Here is a 20,754-nt window from a genome sequence, read left to right as displayed (position 1 = left end):
AGCGAAATCGTTTTATGAAAGAAACAGCAAAAGTTCGATGCCCTCGCTTGTTTAATGTGTCATATATTTGCTAGTTTTTTTTTGCTGTATGTATATTTATATATATCTAGCAAATATGTCGTTCGATAATTTTACGAGAGATTCTCCGCAACACCATCCATTCATACGGTCTATGTTCATTACTAAACAGAACTGATGTATGTGACTAAAAATATGTAAAAAGTTTTGGGTTTATTTTTTTTTTTTTTTCTACTATCAGCGCAGAGATACAGCGTATGAAAGACGATACCGTACAATATATGACGCATTGAATAGTAGCGGAATATTAGATAACGTCTGTAATAATTCGAATACACCGGACACAGTAGGTAGTCCGTATTCATCGAAAAATCATGAACCGCCGTTCTCTCGTGTCGTTTCCTCTTTTTCAACCATCCGCGCGCTCCGTTTCTCATCTTCTTCCCCGCGCGGGATTATGCAAGAGCGAAGAGCAAAGATTCTTCCATAATGCGGTCGATGCTTAGAATTTAAAATGCATTTCATATCGTTATACGCTCGCCACACTCTTCCGCTTCCTCTCGGGCTCCTCTTTGCCGTTCTCTGTATCTTTCGCCGTCCCGCTTCTGAGTTCAGCACGCGCGGCTCCATCTCACTCCAAGACCTTCGCCTGCCCACTCTCGCTCAACAGACGGCATATGTGTCTTTATGAACGGTATGTGGAGTAGACAAGTGCATTAAAACCTCGGGCGTTAGTTCAAGCTTCAAGGGAAGAGAAGAGAGGACGACCGGGTAGCGGCAGGTCGACTGAAGGGCTCAGGAGGATACACAAAAGAATGCAAAGTAAGAACCACGACCTCCACTAACTCCCCTCCGCCCGCGACCATCCACTTCGTATTCTCTTCTAGTCGTACTTTCCGTTCTACCCCTCTCTCTCTCTCTCTCTCTCTCTCTGTCGTCATCGTGTACCTGCACAATCCCGTTCCGTGCACTTCTACCGCTTTTCCTCCATCACCATGTAATCCTTCTCTTCCTTTACCACATCGTTTTTCCTTTGCTGGAGGTTACGGCGCATTATCATACAAGGCGACACTGCGCCTCGCCTTCCCTTAATTGTTTCCCCAGTCTCATCGCGACACAGGCGGAGGAGGCGACCCACCCCGACAACAGCACGTTCTTGCTGCGATTACCCGCTGAAGTGCGAGAACGGCGCCGAAGAGTGTTTTTGCTTCTCTTTGCGAGCGCGAACCGAAAGCGCAGAATGGGGTGAGTCGCGAGAGTGCAACAATTCACGAGTGGTCACCGGGGATGGAAGGACGCCGAATTCCGCTCTTCACCATTCGCGCTGGAATCTCTTCGTGTTCTGTAACGCTCGAACATCAAAGGGCCGGGGGACATTTCGCGCGCTGATGGCTGTGAGAAGTTGCGCGGGTAACGAAACGAGGGACCAGGCTCTTATTGGTGTCTACGGGCGGAAGATATCTTTTTTTTCGTGCTTCGGTAAATTCGGGGCCGCAGACATCACTGGTATCGGCGACAAACAACAGTGCCCTTTGTTTTTTGGACACGCTCGATTTCGCGATGTTTCACGCGCCTTTAGCGGAAACACTTTAGCGAAGATACAGAAACAAATTTTCCAGTTGACAAAAAAAGATTTGAAGAGGACAAACAAAAAGCCAAAAAAAGATTTTTTCCACAAAAATTTGCGGACGTATCAAAATATAAAATACTAAACAATGACAATAAAATATCGTTTGAGCAAATTACCGACAAGTCGTGATCTTTGAATTAGAGTAAACGTTTCGCAACTGTGTGTTCCACCGACTTAGAGAAATTCGAGATTAGTTGCGTAAAGTTCGTCGTAATGTCGGGGATAACGGCCCTTTGAACTTCGTGGTCGGTTTCGACATCTGTCTAAGATGAGTCGGTTTATACCCCCGATTAACCCCGACGAGCGTGAAATTTCTCAAACTCTCGTTAAGGATCTGTTACGTATAATCTATCGTCCAAACTTCAATGATCGCGCGGGTGATTTTTCTCGAAGTTGACGTGTGATTCAATCGCAAAATCGTCTAACATTTCGCCGATTAAATATTTCGCGTTTAATTAATTACACACATCGTGTTGCACGCGAACCGTGTTCCGTTGATTAAACTTGGCAATTCGAATTATGTGCTCAAATTGCGAGTGTCTAACTTGACGATATACTGGATATACTGAGAAGGAAAGAAAAAACGTTATCCGCCTAACTGTGTCTACGCGTGTCGCGTGGAATGTAATAGCGCGCGCGCGCGCGTCGAGCAACTGCAACGCTAATTGTGTGCATTCCGACTAATCGCCCCTGATTTTACGCGTCGCCGAACATCGCAACCCCTCGTCAAAGCGACGCTGAATACACACATCGATAGCAGGAATCAACAATAAACTTTGTCGAAACCAATCGCACCAAGAACCATTGCGAGAAATCCTCGCTCTCGCGCGATAATATAATGTGCAGCGACAATATACGTGTGTCGCGATAGCGAAAGAAACGTATCACCGCCCGGACGCGCAGAGATGTTACCGAGAATGGATAGATGGGGCGTTTACGTCACATCCTAGATAAGTGAACACGCGTAAGTACATGTAAGTGTACGAAGACTACTATCATCGCGATCGCTTCGTTGTCGAGACGGGGACAGAGAGAGAGAGAGAGAGAGAGAGTCGCTCACACGCGCGCATTAAATGGCCGTCAAGTATGGCCGGAGAACGACAATGGTAACGTTCGGGCTAGGTTCTTCTTCCGTAACGCACGTTCGTTTCCACGTCGTTTTGTCGCGACGAATGGGGCCGGATCTTCGGTGACTGGGTCCCCGCAACGCGGCTGGGCCCCGGTCGATTGTCCACCTCGGCCAATCCCGGCGCGTAGCGGGAACATAAAGAACCGCGTGACAATTACGAGCGCGCGGTCTCTCTGTGTGCACGCGATTCGCCCGATAAATATATACCTCGACGCGAGAATCGAGTACGCTTCTTCCGAGGCGAAGCGTGTCCTATTCGATTGCGCAAAAACGCCCCACCCCCCGATTAAATTCCATCGTGTCGCGTAATCACGATTAATGATAGCAAGATTTGCAATTTCGTGCGTGTCGCGCGAGGCATCAGGTTCATTTGTAATTCCGCCTCGCGATCGATAGCGACAGATACGTATTTCGTATGAAATAATTGCAACAAGAATAGCGTTCTCGCAATTTGCGTCGCAATACGCGTCGCAAGCGCTTTATCGTTCTTGCTTATCGCGTTGCTGCAGTCTGCCGATCGGTGTCCTCGGACGATCAAGATTCAGGCAAAAAAAAATAAAAAAAAAAAAAAAATAAAGAATTATGTTGGAATCGTGTCACGGATCCTCACGCGATCGAAATGCCCGTGTGTGCCTCGCGCGCAGCAACAGTGCTAATAAAATACTTTTGATGAAACACTAATGGCGGTTCGAAGATTACGTTCACGATCCCGGCACGCTCGTTTCGCCTAGGTATTTGAGCGCGTGACGAGCGGAAGGCGATGGTGAATTCTATGCGAAGGAGGGCGTGTGAGCGTATTACGTTTATGCGGCGGTTTATTCGCGCACACGCGAACGAAAGTGTGTATGGATGATTACGCGATACACGTATGTGTGTGCGCGTGTGAGAACTCGCGAATCATCAGTGGACATGTGAGGATGACTCCGAATGAGGATGACTCCTTGATTCGTTATCTTTAAATGCCTTGCATGAATCGCTATATATTACCTCACTTGCAATAAATATCAAACTAAAAAAAAAACCCAGTAAATAGCTGTCAATAAATTTAAGTACAGTAGAACTTCAGTAATTTCGAACATCACACAATTTCGACGTTTCCGTTATGAGCGAGCCAATAATTTTCCTCATTATTGATGATTTATCAATATTTTTGAATGACTCGTAGAACGCGCATTTAATTATACATATTTAATTATATTGAAAATTTCTCAAAATATTTACTTTCAAAGTTAATTGCCGAAACGAAATTCTTCTGATAGAAGGTTACATTAATTTTCAAAGATGCATTCAATGCTCAATCGCATTTGTGGAACATGATGTAGGTGTATAAAAAAAAAACATCACGGGGAAGAACGGCGCCGTATAGAACGCGACAATTCTTGCGACATATCGCTATTATCGTCTGGCGATATTTCCGGTTCCTGCCCAAGAAGCGTGTTCTCGAAGATAATTCGTTATCGCGTCGCGCGCGCGTGGACTTTCTGTCCTTTCCGCGAGCAAAAGAGAGAAGATGACGACGACGACGCCGACGACGACGACGACGACGGTGACTGGCATTGATGCCGACACACGCGGGGGTGGGACGGAGAGCAGAGGCAGGATAATTAAAGAGGGAGAATAATCCTGAATCAGCGTCATCGTGCGAGCGAAACGTATCCTCGTCGAGCGAACCAAGCGGATGCACATTGTGCGCTGTTCTTTGCACGTCCTTCTGTTGTCGCGCAAGAAAAATCTCGCCGTGACGCGCCAGTGGGGAAAAATCGGTCTAAATGTCCTCAACGCCTCGGTCTTCCGGTTGACTCTGCTCGAATTATCATTCTCTTGCGAATTTCGAAACGCGTCAAAGGAAGTCGACCCACGGTTGATAAATATAAGTACGTGTTCGTAACTTCGATATATATCTTATCTGAAAAATGTCAATCGTTAGAAATCTGATGATCACACACGGTATTAAATTAAATTGCGGCGCAGACAGATGTACTTAAAATATTTCCATAACATGTAAATGATGCACGGGCACAGAGAAATTTCATTAAATATGTACATTCATTTCATATACTTCATTTACGTAAACATAATTAGGGTAATTCCAAACGTTAGGTAATTCCAAATTCTTGGCGAGATGAAGATTTATCTAGTTTGTTTACTTATTTGTGCAACGTAATATGTGTATATTTTATTTGAATACTGAATGTTTGTTTGTTATTGTTTCGGAAATAAATTGCTATAAATACTTTTCAAAAGAGATGCGAAAAATTGACACTTGAAGTTCGCAATCGAAATTGTCGCTCGTTCATGTAATTTTCTCATGTGTATTCCAATCTCTAATCCCTTTAATATATTTTGCGTATATTTGCGCGAGAGAAAGATGATTTTTATTCAATTGCGAGATAATGACTGTATCAGCTTTCGGATATGCACTTCTTGAAATTCACGGTGCATAAATATGTCGAATAATCAACTTGAAATTTTCCCCCGTTATATATACGCGCTTGTTGAAATGGAGCATAAAGTACGAGTAATTTCGGCACATACGCAACAACTAATTAAGCGCGTACGCGTATCGGTCGAATTAAATGAATGAAAATCGCGTATAATGACAGTGTATCGAGCAATACCAAAAAATGAGGAATCACCGTTTTTCATACACACATGGAAGCCATTCATTAATTAATTATACGCGCATCGTTCTCATGTTTAATCAATGAACCTGCATTTATCGCGTGTACTGAATAAACGCGTGTTTTGCGTTCTATGGATGGAGGAGGGGGAGGGAGAGGGATATTAATCGTAACACGTGGAATTTTATATTTACTTTTGCAAACGGCGCGCCGGTGTGTTTCGCGCGCGTGTGTGTTTTTGCAAAACACGTTATTACTTTACGGATACGTTCACTTAGACAGTTGCCGCGCGTTTCAAAAATCGCGTAGCACATCAATTCGACTCTGACGAAGGTACTTTGATTAAGAATTTCTAGAAAACGAAGTTAAATAATTCAGCTGAGGACTGAACGCATTGTTCTTTGAAGATAAATGAGCTGGGAGAGGGCGGAAAAAAAAAAGAGGAAGTAAATAGGCGGAATTAAAAGTCGCGGATGACGATTGAAAGTTTCTCTCGCGAGCGTCTCGGAATTTGCGAAAGAAAGGCCATCGGCCTCTCGACGACGGATGGACGCGAAAGAATTTCCGGAAGCCGAAGGGCTCGACGAACTGCAGCAGCAGCCCACTGTACCATCGAAGAGAGCGTAGCGCCGAACGAGTCGAGCCAGAGCGGAGAGCCGGTTCGTCTCACGACTCACGATATAAAACAATATTGATTGGTCGTACAATGCGGGTGGATTATGGGGTGGGTCGCTCCCGGAGGTGGAGGGCGGACCACGATGCATTGTGCTCGCTGCGTCCGGTCAAACTTTTCATCGTCTCTCGCACCCTCTCACGCGAGCGAGCGAGCAAGCGAGCAAGTGCGCGCGCGTACACTCGCCTTCCTCTCTCCGTCGCTCTCAGCCTGTCCTCTCTGTCCCTTCGTCCTGTCCTCTCCTCGTCTATCCGTCCTCACCGTTTCCCTCCTTCACCCTTCCCTCTCACGTCCGATAATTATTGCAGTCAGCCTCTCTCTTCTTCCTTCGATTCCTCGGTTCTTTCCAATGGCCATGTCAAGCTTAAAAGCTGCGAGCTCTACGAGCCGTTCCGCGGGCATCCAGCCACGTCGATGCGCGGCCGTGTAGTGCCTAGCTGTCGCGAACACGCGGTGCTATCCTCCACGTGCAAGATGTGTGCGTGCATTTATACCTTTATCCTTGATACGTCCCTCTCTGTTATTCGCAGAACCGCTGTTAATGGCCGAAGTCTTATTCATCCTGCCCCGCGGCTTTGATCGATGAGAGAGAGAAAGAGAGAGAGAGAGATTTTTATATCGCGATTTAGGATTAGGTCAGATCTACACACAAGCCACCTACTCTCTGTAGTGCCTCAACAGATAATACGACAAAAAAAAAATCCTTAACTCTCAATTGTTCGCGCAGAAGCACCTCTATGTGTGTACTCGAAGAGAGTGGGATAAAACTTTCCAAGTTTTTGAACAAGTTTTTTTTCCTACAGAAAAATGCGTGCAATTCACCGAATTACTTGAAATAAAAAAAAAAAAAAAANAAAAAANAAANAAAAAAGAAAAAATAATAAAAATAATAGAAATGGAAAACGAATTAAATTCTGAATATATTTCATACTTGAATATTTCGCGAACAGTTAAATGTTAATATCGTGGAACACAAGATGCGGTCCTTTGGAAAATCCACTAAAGAGTTCGTCATGCAGAGCACTTCGAATTACTCGCCTGTGTGAGTCCGAGGCCACCTAAGTATCGTGTAGTTACACAATAACCACGATACTTCTGGACTCGGCGCATAGACCGGGTACTCCGAGAGTACACAGAAACGAGGAAAATTTCTCGTTTCACGATTGTTTCGCGCTTCTCGGCAGAATGTATCAACAGCAGGCGGGGAAATAAAGGCGTTGTGCGCGCGGGCTACATACTTACATGCATGTTGAAAGTTCGAGATCCCGAAACTACGAGGAGGAGTGGTACATCATGCACGCGTCTCCGCCTCCCCCGTTTTCTGCACAGTCTTTCCGCATAAATCGCGCAAAACATTACAATACACACATTTCGCTGTGCAAATATTGAAATAATAATATTCAAAACAATTACTACAATCCAGTTTCTGCTTCGTTGAAATTATTTTGCTTTAATTTTTTGTTTGCGTCGCAAATTCGTTCGACTCGCTTTTTATCGACAAGACACACGACATTCCTCTTTGCGGGAGAGACGAAGTCCGTTTCTTACTTTCGCTTCATTCGACAGGAAATGAGAGAAACGAAGAGCGTTCGATTTGGTTCAGGAACTTGTTTCGCGAACTGTTCGATGGCGGGAGAGCAGGAAGAAAGTGGGGAAGGGTGGACATTCTTGGATCCGCGTGTACCGTTCGGTAATTTATTTCTTGCCGGATCTCTCTTCTGCTCCTGACCACAGGATGTTTGACAAGGGTAGCGCGCGGAGGGTTTGTTCTGGGCACAAACCCGACGGGTTCTCCCGCGCGGAAGGCAACTATTTCGGAATCAATTAAACTATCGAAGCGACCGAGTGTGCGATTGAACCGTTAATTAGCAGCTGCCCCGTGCGCGTTCGCGAATTCTCCAAATTATCACACTCGAATAGACACTGCGCTTGCGATCGTGTATCACCATCTCGAAGTGTCGAAACATCGACTAAAACGCTCATGGCGAAGAAAGTATATATCGGCAGCGCGATCGGGAGAACGCCATCGGCAGATTGTCCGTACCTTCAGTTGATTAGCGTGGATTAATTCAACAGCGCGGATCCCGAAGTGACGGCATTCCATCGAATGCGCGGTATTATCGACATCTATTATAGTACGAGGTTCGTCAAACGAAGTGTTTTGTGAGGAAGCAGCGGCCACGCCACACCCTCCCGTCCGTTCAGGGCGGAAAAAAACAGGAATGCGAAGTGCAAAAAAATCGTCGGTCCGTGTCGTGAGCTTTGGAGCTCCATCAAGCCCTTCGAAGAGTTATGAATAAGGGATGAGGCCGCGTCGTGTGTGCGCCCGTGTGCCGACGGGACGGCCGCGCACTCGCACACGTCCGCACGAGTTTTAAGCTCGATTGTATGACGGTAAACGAATAAATGTGCAAATTTGACGAACCAGCCTGGCTCTCGCTATTCGAAAATACGTAACGCACACGCGTGCGCCCCGGGTACACGCGGACGCATGCTGCGCACGAGCGGTACCAACACGTACACGTCGCTCTTGCACACATGCGCACACCTACCATGCGACAACACGTGCATGCACGTACATCTCGGCACATCGGACGCACTTACGCCGCGCGGCGCCTGCGTGTGCGAGCGTACGTGGTCTTTCGTGTGTACGTTGTGCGGACGTACGTGTCCGTCTCTAGCTCTCTCTCTCTCTCTCTCTCTCTCTTTCACTCTCTCTCTATGTATGCACGCATGTATGTGTGCATGTGCGGGAACGTGATCGCGGGGTGGACTAGAGACTTGTGCGTATGCGTACAAAATACGAACTCCCAGGCCGGCGAACTGGGCGTTCCTATACGCTGGGCCGTGAATAAAAATAATTAACGGAGAATATATACGAATGTCGAAGCGCCGATTGATTTACGGGAGTGTGCGAAGGTTCGAGGCGGGACTCGTAATTTCGCAAAAACCGCGTATCTGCGGGCTCGGCCTCGATTTTTGTTTTTACCCCCAGACCAACCAGCGCGGCCGATCGACTGCACGCGTGTACGTGCGTAAGTGGATTTTTTTTTTTTAATACTCGTCGCTCTTCAAACTGGTCCGACTCGGCGGTCCATGATATTCCACGGATTGCCACGGATATTACGGATAATTAAGCACGGGATTTTTGCGTTTAATCGAGTGCATAAATCGAATGCACTCGCCGACGCTATGAGATGCTTCAGTTCAAACAATCATTCGCTCGTCGTTGAAAGGTTTTTATTGCAAAATCTCCGAATTATGCGGGTATGAACGGCGAAGCGGAAATGAAATCGGGGCAATCTTCTTTTTATCGAACCATCTTGCCAATTCGGCAACGCAACTAACAAAGCGGGGTGGAAGTTTACGAAAGATGATACGCGCGTATTACGAACCGTGTGTTTTAAGAAATACGTTAAATTGTAACTGACGTTAAAAAATTTTCTTAATCTGCTTAGACTGATACTGTGCGCAAAATTTCACAACAAAAAACAATTTTGCTCTTCGTTCTGTGCGGAATTAATCAAGAGTGTTATTTTTGACGAATCATTGTCGCAACCGCGAATTTCGTTCGAATCGATAAATATATATATCAATAGAGAATGCGGACAATCCGCGCGATGGCGCCAATGCGTCCAGGTGTACAAATTTATTGATAACGAAAGGCAGATGATAACTATCCCACCCTAATAGCGCCGCGGTTTTACTTGCGGCACCTACCCTTAAGAGACGAACCCTGGTTGATAAATTTGCAATATATAAGAGATTAATTGTGTGCTATAAAAATTGTGTGTGTGTGTGTGTGTGTGTTATTTAACACAATGGAAGATGCCAAACTAAATATTGCGTTCATTGAGTTTCAAAATATCTTTCTGCAAAAAAATAAAACAGTTTTTTTTGTGTAAATATTTTTGAGTGTCAAATCGACATACTTTATAAAACAATTTATTTTACAATGTAATATCATATTTTGTTTTATGTCGCTATTGAGTGTATTTGTGTTGGAAAAGTATGAAAAAGCTAAAAGTTAAAATTTAACGTAAATAAGAAAGAACGCGATGATTTAACAAGGCGAGGTAAATTCCAACAAACGTCGAAAGTCCTGAAATAATGCAGGAGAGATTCGACTTACTCGCGGCGTCGTCGGACTTTCATGAGAGCACGAGAACGCTCTTGAGAATTCTCCGTCCTCGTTAGAAAAATATTCTAGCCGCAAGTAGCTCGGTCGCTAAACATTCTCCGAGATAAATATGTACGCGGCGGTTTCTCGTTTCCTCTCTCTAAGAATAATAACTATCTTTTAATTAAGAGAGAGAGAGAGAGAGAGAGAGAGAGAGAAAAAGATACCGGTATTGCGCGGAAATTCTCTCGCAAAAATCGCGATATTTCTTATTGCACGTATTTCCCGCATAAAACGCTCTTTTACAAAGAGACGCGAGAAGAAGTGCAGTCTTTGACTTAAATGCGTCAGACGATATTCTCATCCCCAATCGCAACGTGAAAAACGATAGAACGAGACTCGAGACTTAAGAACGACCGAGTAAAGAGGACACGGAAGAGCCGTTTCCGTGGAGCGATGCAGCAAGACGGATGCGCGTCGCGTGTGGACATAAAGCAGCGTTCCCGGTGGGAGACGCGATGAAAAGAACGCATGAGAGCTTTTCACCCCACTTTCTCGTAAGTAAGTGGCCACGTACGTATCTCGCGTAGGCAGATAGGTAGATAGGTGGGTCTACAGGTGTCAGCTGACAATGAGTGTCGCATGCACGTCCTTCTCACGTGTCTGCGCGCATACACGCGCTCGTCCGTCTCGGTATAGAGATATTGTCAGAGATGAGAAGAAGCGTTTCGAAGACTGCATTAAAGAAGAGCTTTTAATTTCCATATTGCTGAGAAAATGTAAGAAACTAAACAAAAACCACTCAACAAACATGGTGGAAAGAGGAAAAGGTTCTTTTCTTTTCGTCGGTATCCGTCACGCGTTTCTTCATTCATCTTTCATACAGATATCAAGGCACTATGAGAGTAGTGCGCATTGTCTCCGCGAAACGAGACTGACGGACGTTTTGATACGATCGCGCAGTATCCGGAGTAGGAATGTACGTTCATTCAGCTAGACGATCTCGAATTAAGAAGTCCATTATCCCTGCTTGCATTGTTTCCGTCGTCAATTTCGGCATCTGCCCAATGGCAGCTGAAGAAGAAGAAGAGCATCTCAAATTACTCCTGCACGATTCTCTCTCGTCATTTGGTTTCTCTGTTTCGTATACCTCTCCCTCTCCGTATCGGCTCGCACGCGCGCGCGCATTGCCCGCCCGCCTGTCGTTAAATCCTGAAGTATCCCAAAAAGGTTCATCATCTGCTTGTAGGTGGCTCACCACTATCTATTTACGACAGGCCGTATAATGCCAAACCGCCTCTGTTCGCGGCGTTTTGTGGACAAAACAGAATTGACGATGATCTCCTTTTCATTTTGCTTGTAGATAGGTTACACGCAGCCCGCCCGCAAACCACCTCCACGCACAGAATTCCCTTCCGCCAGTGGCGTTTTTCTTTTGTCGGTGTGCGCTCGAGCGTCGCGACCGCGTTCTGCATATTTTGAATCTATGCAAGAGATCCTTTCCGGCTTCTTTTCGTTCGCAATTGTTGCCGGCGAGAAGAGGCAAAAACGAGTGATCGAGTGCACATACCCGGTGCGCGCGAGTTTCCTGGCGGTTACCGGAAGAAGAACCTACCGGGATTACGGGATGTTGACATAGCGGAGCGGTTAAATATTTTTATACCTGCGGGATGCATTGACGGTGACACAATGCCTTTCGACGTCTTATGAAGAGAGACTCGCGTCCACAAAAAACGCGCGCACGCTGTTAAAAAGTCAGACGAAGTTCATCGTCTCTCGGGAAGCTTGTTCAAAATTCGATACAGAGCAATCTATCTTTTTGGAAAAAAGGAAACCGAACGGTTCTTCCGGTTAAAATCGACGATGCAAGTCGGACAAACAAAAAGTTTTATTCGAGTTTGAGATTTAACAAAAGAGAAGAAAATACGGAATGTTTTACATTTTCTTGACTAGTAATATTATAAACAATACTAACTCGTTTTATTCGAGTCTTTCCAACTTTAAATTAGTTCAATCTCGTTGTGCTATAGATTGGTATACTGCATATCAAGAGCGGACTAACGAGTTTCTAGATGTGTACATGCCCATCGTGCAAGTGCGCATCGTCAACGAGGGAGGTTTTGTCTCCGCTTCCGAGTAATTTCCTCGTAACGTCAATTTTCCTGGAGACTACTAACCCTTCACAGTTCGAGCGCCCTCTGAGAAAACAAAGGTGTCACTTCTTCAAAGAGCTCTTGTTCTTCACTCTCCTTTCCTTCATTCTTCTCAGTTTCTCTTTTTCTCTTCACTCTCACCGTCTTGCCGTCTAGAGACCTCGATACTGTCCCTACCTCTTTTATTTTACTCTCTCTATCCGTGCGGAGTGTCTAAAGACTTTTACCTTAATAAGACTCTTTGTCGTTTCCTTCCACAAAACGATTCAAATCCAAGAGATACGACTTAGCCGAGAAACACGAATAACAACGAACAAAACGATATCAATTTCGTCCGGATCAATCATTATTTCCCTTTAATAAATTTATGCTCGACCGTTTCTTCTTTCATTTCCGGAGCCTTTATCCGCGCGCGCGCGCGCCGCTCTTTCCTTTCTTCTTAAAAAGGCTTTATCTTTTTCCAAGGGATGACGCTTCAACAGGTTACAAGACGCTGAATCTCGAACGTCTTCGCTCTGTTTACCCCCCAAGGAATATCCATCCCTTTTCCTTTTCCCTTTTCTCCTAGACCCTAAGGAAGTTCGCCCGCCCCAACGTTGTTCTTGAGGCGTAAGTTTTCTCGGTTCCTGCTTGCCAACTAAAAAGACCCGTCCCTCCAAGATTTTCCGGTCCACACCGAAGAACCTGTTGATGTAAAGAATTGTCCCGCCGGCGAAACTTGGAAGAAAGGACACGGACGTTTTCTTACGACGACGCCTCTCCTCCTCCCGCCCAATCAAACTCCACCAACCATAATCGCGGAGGGAACAAGATATCAACTTGTTGCTGACGGTATTGAGCGCGGGCCAAGGATCTGTGTGGTAGAGAGAGAGAAAGAGGGTCGGGTTTTATTTTATTATTTAGACACGCGCGGCACGCGAGACCGGCTATCCTCTTTCTTCTCTTCGTTCTCCTTCGTCTCGAGATTAGCTGCGCTTTGTTCCGGCTTAATATCGCGGACTACTTTGCTGTGAGCGCGCGCGCGCACTCGATAACAATAGTGGAGCGCAATAAGTCGAACCGCATCATAAAAGAATATTGGTTTTTCTGATACGCTTGATACGATCTTTACGGTTTGATTTGTACGACCGCGTATTTTGTCCGTTCGAAAAAAGTCCGCCCGCATTGCGGTGACTCGATGAAATTAAATTAACGCCAGTCGGTGTCAGATTATTTCAAACACAACAATATTAAATCGGTAAATATTCGACGCAGCTCATTAATGCGGTTTAAATTTATATTGTTGTGATTTAAATTTCTATTTGAATTGATTGAATAATTAAAAATCTATCATATTAGATATTTGCTTTTCGCGGAAAAACCCGTTTATTTCGCGAAAATTTATAAAATTATTTGAACTCTACATTTTGAATTTCATTTCTCCGTCGTCGAATCGAAACGGATCGTAAAACGCGAAATTTATGACGCTGCGTATTATTTCGCGGCGGATATATAATGACGAGCGATTAAAGGAAAATCGTTCTGCGACGCAAATGTGTATTTAACGTTTCTCGGGGGACACTTTCAAGATACGATGTTCACTTTGGAAACACTTGTTGAGCAGTGAGCTAAGATTGTCCGAGCTAAGAAGCCACTTGTTGCTTCGTCCTTCCTGCAAGGAAACTCAGGTCCCGTATCAGGATACTTAGCGTTGATAACCGCAGAAACCCCGCTAACTTCGATCCGAACTACAAAGTCCCGCAAACTGCCGAGACTCGTCGCATTTGCGATATGAACTGTTCTGTCATTTTCGGCGCTTCTTCGACATTTATCGAATAATTGAAAATAAACGCGTTGCAAATTACGACATCTCGATGTGTACGTAATATATTTAAATGGAAATTCATTGGAGGTTCTCTCTCTCTCTCTCTCTTTCTCTTTGTATTTATCTCTTCCCTTGCTGTCATGATCGACATATTCCATTACTGCTTCGACGATTATACGAAGGGGGCGTCTCCTGAGGCCCACAAGGGGCCACATGTTCGCGTAGCAGTTCGCTCTCAGATACATTCGAGTCTCTCGCGCACGATAGAGGCTTATAATCGAATATGGAGCTAGTTATCAAATGCTAACTTTAGATATGGAAATATGACTTTGTTCGATGGGCGACAGCGCGCGCGACAGAGATACGTTTCGCGCGTGTCGTCCGGAACACATGTTTAATTGTTCGGGAGTTAGATCCATATACGAACTTTATATATACACGTATATTGACAGATTTATTTCCATCGAGTCGTCTATTGCGGAAATTTTTCGTTTCCGCGAATGCAACATTGATTCCGTCGTCGCTAATTAGCGTTTTGCATCGTGATTTCAATCAACTAGTGGTAAAAAAAAAAAAAAAATAAAAAATAAAAAAGAAAACGCTTACAATTTTATATCTTCAGTTTCCTGAGAGTGACGTATCTTTACATTCAGATTGCTGTTTGCTTGCTTATTAAAGCTGTCAGCGGAGAAACTGTGTACACACATATCGATTCGACATCTGTAGTTTGAATTAATAAATTTCCGAGGGAGTTAACACACTGAATAGAAAATTTCAAGAAAAAACAGTCCTCTCTCTGAATCTTCTGCGCGATGATTGGGCTCCGCCACGTGTCTATTGTGTCACCCATCGGACTAGACGCCCCCTTTTCTCGAACGCGTACACACACACACACACACACACGTGTGCGTTGCACGTACGCACGCCTTAATCACGCGTAGAAACGCAAGACGAGAAGAAAAAAAAACTCTAATCTCATAGTGTGAGAATATCTCGTTCGATTGAAACCAGTCGGGCGCTATGAAGTTGTATTTGCGTATAAAAAAAATCGATAAATGCTTGGTAGTTAAATTGCAGTCGGTGCCAGAAAAAACTCATTCAGTAGTATTTATTAAAAAGAAACAGAATTACGTACAGAGCACATAAATGATTGTTAGAAACTTCGCGAGCTTCTACTTCGGAAAAATCTGAAAATTATTAAACACTGCTTCTTTGCGCGCGCGCGCGCGTTAAATATGAGTTGAGTTTGCATTACCTATCGATTAAGTCTGGTTGTTAATAAAATCTATCGTTATTAAAATGTAAAATCTAATAATGAAAGAGTAGCACACGTGTGCATGAATTAAAATTAAGTAAACCGTTTTAAAAATTAAAGTAGACCATATGCGGTAGTAAACTAATGCGCTAGCGAAAATAATCGCATTATTGGCAAATAACTGTGTTTCAAGTTGTTCGTACATACGTAACGAATAATTACGCGACATGCGCGCAACGAACAGCGCGCGTAAGATACATCCATATCCAGAAATATCGTGTCTCAACGCTCAGAGAAGCGTATCGAGGCTAAATCGTCAAAGCTGACTCCATGTCTAACAAGCGCGTACGCTTTATGCGGTCTCGCAGCGACAGGAAACTAATTATAAATCTGTTTCCAACAACGCGTTGTATGTCATAACTATGAACGTTGATATACATCGGCGTGCGTACTTCTCTGGCGCGGCCACGTCAGAAACTATTTTTACGCCTATATCACGCGGCGTCATAGTATGCGCGATGAAAAAAGAAAAAAAAAGAGCGGGCAACGCAAGAGCGTCGAGGAGCATCTGCACGCACAATGGCCGCGGCTAATTCCATGTACTCGACAATCGCGACTAGCAACACGTTTTCCCGTAAAGGACTCTCTCTTAATCGTCTAATCGTTGTAGAACGGCACCGAAGTGCGCCTCAACACAGTTTACCGTCCCGTATTCCAAAGGGGGAATATCTGATTGATGATTAAGGGTTGATGGACGGAACGGAGTAGATCGACGCGGTGTGTCGCGCGGTGCGGGAGGCACCGGGAGTAATCTTGACCGGACAAAGATTTCCATCGAGACGTTCGGATTTGATTTTCAACCCCATCGTTTCGGCCCCACCGCGTCGAAGGGAGCAATCGCGGGGAGGCGACAACGACGACGACGACAACGACGATGACGACTTCGATCGGAAAGATCGACTTGGGTTTGCTTTTATCGGGTTACGCAACATCCACGAAAACCAGTCGGCTAAGTTCTTTGTCTACAAAGCCATCTGTCACCCCGAAGAGTCCGCGTGAGAGGGTATGGGAAAACGATGTGTGGGCGGTGGCGGCGCCGATACGTGTGTTCGCCTGGGCACGTTACGCGTGTCTCTCCGTGTGTTTGCGTGCGCGCGGCGTTGCTTCGTCGTGTGTATATGTATACGTGGCGCGCGCGACGTACACACGTACACGTAGAGAGACGCCTAGGCATACGCCAATATGCGAGATACGATCGAGATAAAAGCGAGATAGCGCGACAAGTATAAGCGGACCTTTGGGATGTGTATTGGGTATTGATTTTCTCCGCACGGAGTTACGCCACGGGCTAAGCCGAAACGCGACAGAGTTTATTAATCCCGGAGTAAGCGAACGCGCGTCTGCGTGCAAGACGAACGAACTTTCGTTTTTTTTTTTTTGTTTTTGTTTTAATCCCTCCTCTTTCCTTTCCCCCTCCCTAGAAATGCAAAGTACACAATGACAATACAATTGCGCGCAAAGGCGAAATTGTTATTCTCTATATCTCGTTATCTTGTCTGAAAAATTTCGAAAAAAAAGTATCGCAGCTTTCTTTTGATTCTACAGGATTTTGCACAAAGTTGGAGAAAACGACTAGAGTGGTTGAATCTTCTTTTATGGTCGTACGGACTCATTATTCCAAGTTTTTTAATTAGCGACAAACTTCCGCGCGCCCATTATTTCTATATATATATATACTGCTGGTTCAAATTCATTTCGTAACTTAAATCTCGGAGCTGCATAAATTGGTTAACTCCAGAGAGTAGACGTAGAGAGGAGGAAAGGAACATTAGAAGATGGATAGGGAAAGAACGGGAAGGAGAGAGAAAGAGAGAGATGGAAGGAGGAGAGTACACAGCGGAGTACAGCTAATACATCATAAACTTAAGAACAAAGAGGACAGAGGATGTCGAGGCTGCGCCGGAGAATCCGCAAACTCCAGCATCCTCGGCGACGAAACTTTACCTATTTGTTAAGTCTTGCCGACCAAAACTGTCTCAGATACTGGCGTCGAACAGTACCTCACACCTACGACCTCCTTGACTCTCGTCCTCTTCCTGACTCCTATTTCCTCGATCCTTCTCTATGCATTCCAGCCAGAAACAATGCAGTAGATGGAAGTGCATCGTCATACTTAGAGCACCGAAACAAGTAAAGCTGAGTAATGTTCGAGGCGAGTTGTGTTAACTAATTTTCTTAGCGCGGACATATTTTATCACGTGCGAGAGAGATTGTTTGTTCTTTTAAATAAACAAATAATAACACACGTCGGAATGAGGTGACGCGGCGTGCTTGAAATAAAACGCGATGTGTTGGTTAATGCAAATACGTCGCAATATTTCTCAATTTGTATTTTATACGTGCACTTTCCAATTAAATAATCCGTTACGAGAGGAAGAGCTTTTTATTTTTAAACTGTCGCGGAGTATATTGCACGAGAGGAGAGAGAATCTCTTTTTCTCTCTCTCTCTCTCTCTCGATAGAGAGAATGCGGCGCTGTATTTATACCGCCTTGATATTTATGCGCGATCGAAATTCGTGAACTTTGGCACGTGTGACGCGAGGCAAAAGCTCGTCGCCGACACGCGCGCGTTGCATCGTCCGTGCGACTGTGTTAGGGATGGTGGCGAGCTTTAGAGGAGGGTTTCATTGTGACGACAATATCGCCTTGGGCGGCATTGGCGAGGTAGATATGCAAATTTCGAGAAGTACGGCTTAACTCTCTGCAATTTTACTTTTACAAATTTGTTAATGTTTTTGTCGCGATTTTCGAAAGTTCGGCGCATATATAGTGGCGCTCTTTGTAAAATTGCTACCTGTAGAACTTGTTTAAACAACAACAGAACCGCGAGATTATTGAACAGCGGAGAAGTAAAAACGAGTACTTTATTTTGTAAAATTATTATTAAAAAAAATGTTGGCATTTATATTAATTAGAGAGTTAGAAATGTCGCGCGACGAAGGAGTAATGTAAGTTCAAAAAAAGAACGCGAGTGTCCATAATTACACGTGTGACCTGCAATTCGATATTTAAAAACGATTAAACAATAATAATTTCTTTTTGTTTCAGAGAACGGCACATTTCGCACCGCCACGGCAACGTATAATGTAAGTATCACGTCGACAATAACACAATTTGTATTTGTAAGAAAGTAAAAAAATCTTTCCTCGCGAGCTTCTCGTTTACGCGAAACAAAAACGAGACAAAGCGGTCGTCTATTGTGATCGCACCGCTGACAATTTCTCGCCGTTCTACGCCAATGCATGCATATATGAATGTCGGCCGGGGGTTGACAATGCAGCTCGCGGTGGCCGCTTCGTCGTCGTGCGTCGTCAGTGATGACGTCGACGCGATGGCGAAAGAAAGAAGGATGTCGATGGGCGGGGTGCGAGGGAGGAGAGGGAGACGGAGACGCTCTAAGGTACATAATCATGCTTGTGCTGACTCCTTCCCCTAATAAAAGTCTCACTGTCAGCTCGTCCCCACGGATCGAATCCTCTGCGTGCGGTGCTCCGACTTGTGCATCGCTGACGACGATACACACATGCGTTTCGTAGACAAAAGTGGACGACTGACAGCGTGAGGCTTCGCGGATATGCACTCGTCTGTCTCCGCGGATACGGTAACGGGAATCCGAGATGAATCGAAAAAGAATCACGGTGTATAAGAAAACAAAAAAGGGAGAAGACAGAAACACACAACAAGAATACGGGATCAAAAGCGAGATAGAAAATGTTCGTTCGTGACAGCATCTGAGGATTCTGAAGCTAGAATTTTTTTTTTTTTTGTTGGTTTTCGTTCCTTCACCCTATCTTCTTCTCGCGTAGCATCTTGTTCGACATAACTGTGTTTCGCCGCGATCGTGTGACACAATCATGATAATATTCCCGATTTGCTCGAACAGCGATTTGCAAATTAATTTGGCTTTGTCGGTCGATTGTCAACAGTACGTTGATCTTCCACGCAAACAGCACGAATACATCACGCTGTCGGTTTAAGGGGCGTCCGGGTAGGTTAGATTAGATTAGGTTACGTCAGCTTGTTTACATGCAAGTGCGACTAGATAGAGCGTTGGAAAATAAAGAGCGCAAAGTGACTACTTTTCTCTCTTTTTTCTCTCTCTCTCTCTCTCTTTCTCTCTCGCATTATTACAGAAAACTAAGTAGGCAACTATAATTGTTTGATTCGAGATCGAGTAGCTCGCTTACACACCTCGCAGGTGAGTCAGAGAATAAAAGAGCAGTAAGGCTAGTGTAAATGCAATACAAATTGAAAACGCGATCGTCCAGCTTGAATTTAATTGAGGTCGACCGAATGAAAGAATACACGCAAACGTAGACGGAAGTGAAAAAGAACCTTACCATTCATTCGACGGTTTACCCTCGAGGTCGTCGGAAGGAGGGACGTAAGGGCGTCTCGGTGTCTTCGCTCCGATGTTTAAAGGGCTAAGCGCGTTCGAGGGTCCTTGGCCCGAACAGGTCTCAAGGTGCGTGTCTCGGATGGATTTAAAAGACCCTCACGACGGGAGAACATGCTTTCGGAACACGGTAGGATCTGGCCGCAACCTGGAACCAGATGGTTCGGTTCCCCACTTATGTATTCGCCACCCGCCTTTTTCCACCCACGTGTATCACACACAAACCGGCGCGGCGGCGGTCTAAACGTGAAAATGGATTTTCTCACCCCACCCTCGCTTCTTACACCATCGTTTTTTCCCCTCTTTCTTCGAACGCGATCACTCGACCGACAAAACTCTCTCTCTTTCGCTTACCATCCTCTCCTCTTCCCCTCTCGTCGTTCCCTCACGCACGTTAATAACACATCTCGATGCGGGCCGGCGTCGGCGGAGAACGAAGGAGAAACACGGCGTCGTTCGACATATGTTTCGAAGTCATTGTGCGCGTCATGCGGCGAAAGACGATGCGTAGCGGTAGCACGCAGCCCGTGAACGGTTTTCCTCTCCCGTTCGCTCGTTTGGTTATTAGTACTTTTAATCTTCCGTTATAGACGAGAGCCTCGAAATTGGTGCTGGATACCGTTGAGAGGATCGACCAATCTGCCGCGAACAGAATTCCGCACTTAACGACGATCGGGGGAAGCGCAGGCATCGACAACAGTTACGTGTGTGTTTTTTTCTTTTTTTTTTTTTTTTTTTTTTTTTTTTTTGCTACATATTATTGTTATTCGCGCGTATAGGATTTTTCCTCTTTTTATCTTGCCTCGTGCCCGAGACGTTACGATTTAAATGCGCACGAGCGGTGACTCGAGTGGGCGGATAACGATACGTAAAAGGATAACGTTTTGCGTCGGT

General features: G+C 45.0%; 1 protein-coding gene across 1 annotated transcript in view; it reads left to right on the top strand.

Annotated features, from left to right (window-relative positions):
• Positions 1 to 789: 789 nt before the first annotated feature.
• Positions 790 to 20,754, top strand: part of LOC109864010 — a 60,274-nt gene continuing 40,309 nt past the window's right edge. Inside the window, exons 1-2 of the mRNA XM_020444785.1 lie at positions 790 to 840; positions 18,513 to 18,550. The gene's annotated coding sequence lies outside the window, so the exon portion shown is untranslated. The remainder of the gene's footprint in view (positions 841 to 18,512; positions 18,551 to 20,754) is intronic.

Source organism: Pseudomyrmex gracilis, unplaced genomic scaffold (assembly GCF_002006095.1).
Source record: "Pseudomyrmex gracilis isolate BER0280 unplaced genomic scaffold, ASM200609v1 scaffold_16, whole genome shotgun sequence".
NCBI classification, from domain to species: Eukaryota; Metazoa; Arthropoda; class Insecta; order Hymenoptera; family Formicidae; genus Pseudomyrmex; species Pseudomyrmex gracilis.
Note: the sequence above shows the minus strand (reverse complement) of the source record. Positions and strands in the feature narration are given on the sequence as shown.